Raw genomic sequence first — 8,436 nt, forward strand, 5'->3', positions numbered from 1 at the left:
TGCATGTTAACTTTCAATTTCACCTTTATATCTAAATTATGAAATGTCTATGCACTACTTGATAGACCATCATTTTAAAGGGACTCTGTGTTAGGAGACGAGTTTCCTCTGCTGCACAGGGGGAATCTCAATCTGTGTCTGCTGCATTCTCCCATTCTGCGTCGGCCGCAGTGGAGCCTGCTCAGCGGAGACGTCGGTCCCAGCGTTTCACTGAGACTGATACTGTGCAAAGGGTTACTGCTGCCTCCCCAGGCTCTGCTATTGTACCCTGCACTGATCTGTGGCAAGCAGGCTTTTCTGGGACTAAGTCCTGCTTTGCACACACTGAGCATGCCCAGGGTAAGATCTCTCAGTGGAGATCAGGGGTCACATGCTCAGGTACTGCAGCCACTTCCATTGGTCCTCCAGGAAGGCTCTGTACCTAATCAAGTTCTGTGGCAGCCTTCTATTGGTTCTTTTTTGGAAGGTCCTGAAGGTGCTGCAGCTATATAAGGTTCTCTTGACCGCACTGCCATGCACTAGTATCTTCCTAAGTTATGTGCTTTTGCCAGTGTGGTTATGTGTTCGTATGTATTCAGGGACCTGGCTGAAATAAGCCCCTAGAATGCTGGTACCTCCGGCGAGGAGTTTTGTGTGCATGCATGACCACTGACTGCTCTCATTTGGGTAGTTAGCCTGTGCCTCTGTGAAAGTCTAACAGGGCACAGAGCTTTGCTTTCTGTGAAGCTAACAGAGCTGGTTCATACCGGCTTATTGTGCCGCCATTTACTTAGCAGCAGGATCTTTCCTGCACGGTGGATCCCGGGTTGCGAACGCACCAGTCCCATCTAAAAATATATTTGGTGCGTTCCGCCAACCCTAACACTCTGTCACCAGGTTTTTCCCATACAAAGTAGGGCCACCCACTGTGATCACTAGGGAAGACACAGTAGTCTAATGCTACCTGTTTTCTACAGCGAACTGGTTAGGTCAAATTTTTAGACAAGGACAAATAAGATTGGGTTCTGGTAGTCAGAACATACCTATCAGAAAATGCTGGCAATTCCGAGCAATACACCGTACTTTTGGCTCTGGGAATATGGCTCTAAATCAAATTAATAAACCTTATGGTAAATTAAATACATTAGCCATTCCTTTTAATATTGTCAGTATTTATTAATTGCATAAACTAATTTAACACACATAAATACAAAATTTCATTTAATTAATTTTACAGCATCAACACTTTTTGCTAAATTATATTCTGTTATGTATCTAAAAATATAACATCTAAAATTAGCATGATATATTTATAATGATGTATTATAACAATATAACACTAATTCAACATTAATGACATTACAATACAGTATATTGTATATCAAGCATACTTAATGACTAAATTGTTACAAATTATTCAATAAAATTAATATTTTCTTGCAGAATTCCTTGTAAATCAGACACAGAAACCCTACACTTTCCTCAGCACAAAAATGAAGGCATACAGAGATATTGAAGGGCCCCTTGAAATTCTATATGTGCCATGTTATGGATCCGCATAAGGCTACATTCACACAACAATATGGTGTGGTCTACATGCTGTCCGTTTAAAAAACTGACCTCACTTGGACCAATGATGTTGAATTGGGCTTTTTAAATGATGGCTGCATAAATTGCAGCAATGCTCTAGACTCTTTGATATTTTGGACGAGACTCACATATTCAAGTCTATGTGTGCACAAAGAAAACTCTTATCCCATACTTATCATCCATAAAGTATCTGATTTTTACAATTTTTTTAAAATAAAAACAGGAATCTGCATTTGGTGTTGTGTATTATATTAAGTGATGGTGTATGAAACAGATGGCAAATAGATGACAATACAGATGAACATTCATAGCTTTTTTATGGAGGAAAATAAGATGATTTTCTGATATACTCATGTCAACTTAACGAAAAAAGGAGTTTATGTGAAATCTCACTTGTAAGGTCAACAAGCTTTACCCAACAGACTCGATAAACCTAACTGAAATGACACTCTGAATCCATAAGATATATAATTTATTTAAATATTGTAATAATTGAAAATAAGTTACATTCATTTGAAATGAAAAGAGTGACAGATGTTCCTTGAAAAATAGTGTACACATAATATCTTTACTGTAGAATGTTTTATGAGCTTCTTGAAAACATGCCAGAGAACATTTGTGTGTGTACATTTCTTTACTAGGAGTAAGTCAATGTTATTTTGCACTATATAGATTTATTTGTTTTATACGTTTCCACAAAAAAACATCATTTACATTATGATCATATGGTATTCAGATTTTATTTTAAAAAAGCATACATTTTTAAAGAAAATAAACAAAAGAAAACTTTATTAGACAGCAGTTTCAAATGAAAGGTATAACATAGGGAATAAGGTATATAAGAATATCAGATGACAACGTATACATTCACTTTTGTTTAAAATGATTATGACAGCATTGCTTATACACAAATTAATAGTTATGCAGCTGCACATTCTTAACTAATGATTGGAACACTAATGAGAATACTGTGGCTGATAATAATAGTAATATTAACAATAATACTTATTAATAGTAATATTGACGGTAATAGCATCAATAGTAGTGATACCAACTGTAGTAGCAATAGCAGTAATAGTAATAGTAGTAGTGGTAGTAATAGCACTAGTAGTAGTAGTAGTAGCAACAATAGTCATAGTAGTGGTAGTAGTAGCCCTAGTAGCACTAGTAGTAGTAGTAGTAGTAGTAGTAGTAGCACTAGTAGCTGTAGTGGTAGCCATGGTGGTAGTAGTAGTAGTAGCACTAGTAGCAGTAGTGGTAGTAGTAGTAGTGGTAGTAGTAGTAGTAGTAATAGTAGTAGTAGAACTAGTAGCAGTAGTGGTAGTAGTGGTAGTAGTAGTAGCAGTAGTAGTGGTGGTAGTAGTAGTAGAAGCACTAGTAGCAGTAGTGGTAGTAATGGTAGTAGTAGTAGTGGTAGTGGTGGTAGTAGTAGTAGTAGTGGTAGTAGTGGTAGTAGTAATAGTAGTGGTAGTAGTGGTAGTAGTAGTAATAGTAGTAGTAGTGGTAGTAGTATTAGTAGTAGTAACACTAGTAGCAGTAGTGGTAGTAGTGGTAGTAGTGTAGTAGTGGTAGTAGTAGTAATAGTAGTAGTAGTGGTAGTAGTATTAGTAGTAGTAGTGGTAGTAGTAGTATTAGTAGTAGTGGTAGTAGTAGCACTAGTAGCTGTAGTGGTAGTAGTAGCACTAGTAGCTGTAGTGGTAGTAGTGGTAGTAGTAGTGGTGGTAGTAGTAGTAGTAGTAGTAATAGTAGTAGTAGTGGTAGTAGTATTAGTAGTAGTAGTGGCAGTAGTAGTAGTGGTAGTAACATTAGTTGTAAAGTAAATCTGTCACATTGAAAATATATGCTAATTCTCAGGTGGCATGTTATAGAGCAGGAGGAAATGGACAGAGTTTTATATATTTATATACAGAGAGAGATAGCTATGGATAAATATGTATATAGTTTTGCCAGAATTTATTATTTATAACTTATTTTATCATTTATTTCTCTGTTCATTGCAAGCTTTTTGGTCAAATAGGTGTTCCCATTGAGTGATAAACATCCTTCTCTGTATAAGAGTGCAGACATATTTGTCAATCACTAATTAAGACCGCCCACTTGATTTCCATGCTCAGAATGAGCAGAGATATAAATGAATAACACACAGGTTATACTGAATTTCCCCCTCCACTAATCAATATATCAATGTGTTTAGCTCCTGCTGTGTACCATAACGTATGACTATTGGATTGCATTTTCAATGTCACAGACTCATTTTAAAGCAATATTATTTTATTGCTTATTGAATTTAATTATAATATAAAAACATGCATAAAGCTTGTGATATTATTTTCAAGAGTGGTTGAAACATAGACAGACACATTGAAGAACTGACGAAGAGATGGATACTTATGATTTTTCTACTGTCATAAGATACCTAAGCATAGTTAGTTTAGCAGGAGTGCTGTAGAGTGCTCACCGTAAAGTTTAAGGAAGCTGTAAACTACTCAATTAGTTTTCTAAAATCCAATGTGGGGTGGCATTTCTAGCGTAGGTCCTTAACCAAGGGTTCTCCACCAGTTAGTCTTAGAACAGCTTGGAATCACTTTTTTGGAGAAGATGCCTGTTGCATGTAAATTTTCTCATAGAGAAGTAATATCCAATGTTTTTTAGAGGACTGAATGAGAGACTTACAGTTTTGCTGTGCTTCCTACCCACTATTCCAGCTCCCTTTCTTACTATACATGCTTAATAACTTATGACAGTGGCACTGTTTAACCATATGTATTTGTGCCTTTCTTTATTTCTTTGTGCTTCTGATTACAAACTGTTGGATACGTCTTCCAAACAAGGTAGTTTTCTCTTGAATTCTACAAAGCATGCACATCCCAGATCATGTGTTAGTTAGTTAGTGAAATCCATGCTAAAGACCACAAGAATCATCAGTAGCTCATAGTCAAAGCTTTGCTACTGGTAATGACTTGGATTTTGTACAAGTCCTCGAATTGCTTGATTTTTTAATGTGTTAGAAACCTTTAGTCCAGAAGACATATTTAAGGCAAGGTAACTATTACATTAATCCATGGAATAAGGACAATCATGCAATGCATTTCAATGTCTAAAAAGGGCAACATATGTTTCAGTAGAATTGTTAGACCAGAGTTAAGCAACTTTATTGGCTATTCAACATAATGTCCAACATATGCCTGACTGATGGAGCACAATCCGATTACGGTCTTCCAATTAGCCTGAATCTAGGATCTTGTGCTGGAAGTGACATGCTGTACAAACAGTTCTACAGCCAATAATGTTGCATAGCCCTAAAGGAAATATTTCACTTTTGTTTTCGATTTGTTTTAGAAAAAGAAGACAATTTGTGCTTATTATTTCATCTATTGATATTATATTGTTTTTTAGCATGATTTTTACTTATTCAATTGTAAGTAGCAGGTATGTCTGCAATCATTGTATGCTAACAGTTTGTTGAATTTTAGTATTTTTTATAAAAAAAAAAAGCTGTAAAGTTAAGTTGTCTTGTAAAATTTGAGGACATTTATGGATATGGTAAATAGTATATGCATATGTATAGCAGATGAAGTGGTAGCACTATCAATGAGGTCACAATGGTGGACCTATAGTCCTTATAGGGGTCTTCCCATCTCCAAAATCCAATCCCAATATGTAGTAGTTGTAATTATAATAATACTAGACTGTGGCCCGATTCTAATGCATCGGGTATTCTAGAGTATGCATGTCCCCGTAGTATATGGACAATGATGATTCCAGAATTCGCGGCAGACTGTGCCCGTCGCTGATTGGTCGAGGCAACCTTTATGACATCATCGTCGCCATGGCAACCATTATGACATCTACGTCGATACTGTGCCCGTCTCTGATTGGTCGAGGCCTGGCGGCCTCGACCAATCAGAGACGTGGGATTTCCATTATGACATCATCGTCGCCATGCTGTGCCAGTCTCTGATTGGTCGAGGCCTGGCGGCCTCGACCAATCAGAGATGTGGGATTTCCAGGACAGACAGACAGACAGACAGACAGACAGAAAGACAGACAGACAGACAGACAGACAGACAGACAGAAAGACAGACAGACAGACGGAAAAACCCTTAGACAATTATATATATAGACTAGACTGTGGCCCGATTCTAACGCATCGGGTATTCTAGAATATGCATCATGTCCCCGTAGTATATGGACAATGATGATTCCAGAATTCGCGGCAGACTGTGCCCGTCGCTGATTGGTCGAGGCAACCTTTATGACATCATCGTCGCCATGGCAACCATTATGACATCTATGTCGATACTGTGCCCGTCGCTGATTGGTCGAGGCCTGGCGGCCTCGACCAATCAGAGACGTGGGATTTCCATTATGACATCATCGTCGCCATGCTGTGCCTGTCTCTGATTGGTCGAGGCCTGGCGGCCTCGACCAATCAGAGACGCGGGATTTCCAGGACAGACAGACAGACAGACAGACAGACAGAAAGACAGACAGACAGACAGACAGACAGAAAGACAGACAGACAGACAGACAGACAGACGGAAAAACCCTTAGACAATTATATATATAGATTAGCAAATATCTCTGATTAGAAATGTAGTACAGCTTTTCTGATTCGCTGTGTCTCTTTCCTCATGTGCAGGCATTGCAGGATCTTAGACAGCCATGGTTATGACCATGAGCAACTAGCTAACTGTCACTGAATCAGTGGGTGTAACTAAGGTCCAACAATTCCTGCACATGAGGAATGAGACATAGTGAATCAGAACTATATTACATTTCTGGAGAGATTTGCTGATATTATTATTATTATTACACCTACTACATATTGGGTAGGATCTTGGAGATGGGAATACCCCTTTAAGCCTGTAATAAGGAGGCTTATTACCATGTCACAGCTATCATATTCTAGAAATTAATATTTCTTAGATGAAATGTTTAAATAATGTGTCATTATTAGATACAGTAGAATGTGAAGTCTGCACTGGGAACTAGGAAATTCTGGCTATTGCTCTGACTTTATAATGTTTTTAGCTATATACTGTATATGATATATCTTCCTATTTGACTAAATACATGTACCATATTTTTTGGACTATAATACGCACTTTTTTCCCAAAAAATTTGGGAGGAAAATGGGCATGCGTCATATAGTCGGAATGCACTTACCATTAGTGTGGAGGCAGCAGAAGTTGGGCAATTTTGCCAGCCCTGGGCTGGGAAGAAGGGGTGTTCAGTGGTCCAAAGCTGCATGGCAATGCTATAACTCAAATCCCAGACTGGTGTGGCAATATTTGGCGGTGCTCGGTGGTGCTGGGGCTCGATCTAAATCTGTGCATGTGCCACCTCTGGCGGCCATTTTCCCAGAGGCCACCACATTGAGCAATGGATGTGCTGAGTCTCTGGGCTTTTACAAAATTTTGATGGAACCCCGTGCTTCCAAGCACTGCTGAATCTGCCGTTCCAATCTGGGATGGGAGTCATATCACTGCTGGACCACCGAACACTCCCGCTCCACCAGCGCTGCCAATCCTCCCCGGGTAAGCTGAATTCAGACTGTAAGAGGGACCCCCATTTGACGCATTATTTTTCTTCCTTATTTTCCTTCTGAAAATTTGGGGTGCGTCTTATGGTCCGATGCATTTTATAGTCCAACAAATATGGTAGTTATTACACCATCAAAGTCAATATTTCTATAACCACAAAGAAAATCTTTGATTACTGATATTTTTTCTCTAATTCTTTGGAGAGTTGGAGAGGATAGATTGCATTGAATTAAAATTCATTTTAAGCTGCAAAGGCAAAGTACTGAAAACTGTAATTACTGAACTTTTTCAGTATATTTAGCTTCCATATTCCAAACTAGAACTATAAGAAAACAGGACAAAAAATCTAGTTAAAATTAATTTGAATTTTCTGATTATATGAATTTCACCCAGTACACTATAAAGTGAAATTTAACATAAGATTGAATGTACTGTAATTTGCATCAAAAGCAGTAAACGTTCTGATTCCTAAGACTTATTTTAGAGTACTCATAGAGCCAACTGGAGATTTAATTTAGCCATTGTCTTCTTTCCCTAACATCATAATTTTTTATTTTATTGCCCAGCAACAGCGTAAAAAGAACAGTAAACCTTAAATATAAGTTATTTTTTATAGAACAGTTAAAACAAATCACAATACATATGTAATCATGTCATATTAGTTAAAATTATGCTGTATTGGGGCCCAAAGTAAGCTAATCAAAGCCTTAGATGGGCTGTCTAAAGGTTTCAACGGTTAATAATGTAATAATCTAGCTAATAGTCTTCTTTCAATGAAGATGTGTCTATATAAACCTTTCAAAGATACGATAGCTTGGGCCTTCACCATAACAATATTAGCTTTGTGCCATAAGACTTGATAATATACTTTTAGCACGGACGAGAAATTTCATAGTAAATCCATGGACTTTGATAATGGTGACACTTCATGTTTACATATGTATATATTTGTGAATTCTCTACTTTACATTAAATAAACCTGTATTTTAGGTTTAGAGAACCTTGACGAAGAAATTAGCTCTTAAGAACCCGTAGAACAAAACGATGATCACATCATTGGAGCAACCAGAAGGAAACAATGCAATTATGTCTTTCTGCACTTTAATATATCTGAAAAAATTAAAAAACTCATATTTAACATTGATAATTTTTAATGTTCTAGTGCACTAGACTGACAGTTCCATGTAAGGTACCCAAGCATTAGCAAGTACCCCATGTTTTCTTGAAAATGCATAAGAAGAAAGGGGATGATTTCTTCCCTTGGACCTTCACAATAGAAACTAAAGCAGATACTGCTATTTTCTAAATAACCAGGACCCCT

At 37.4% G+C, this 8,436-nt stretch overlaps 1 long non-coding RNA gene across 1 annotated transcript; it reads left to right on the top strand.

Moving 5' to 3' along the window:
* The first annotated feature begins 1,138 nt into the window (after nt 1-1,138).
* Nucleotides 1,139-7,614, top strand: LOC143815702 (uncharacterized). Its single transcript, XR_013223787.1, has 3 exons — nt 1,139-3,179; nt 3,232-5,260; nt 6,145-7,614. It is a non-coding gene; the product is annotated as an uncharacterized LOC143815702 (long non-coding RNA).
* The last annotated feature ends 822 nt before the right edge of the window (nt 7,615-8,436 follow it).

The sequence above is a fragment of the Ranitomeya variabilis genome, chromosome 1 (genome assembly GCF_051348905.1).
Source record: "Ranitomeya variabilis isolate aRanVar5 chromosome 1, aRanVar5.hap1, whole genome shotgun sequence".
NCBI classification, from domain to species: Eukaryota; Metazoa; Chordata; class Amphibia; order Anura; family Dendrobatidae; genus Ranitomeya; species Ranitomeya variabilis.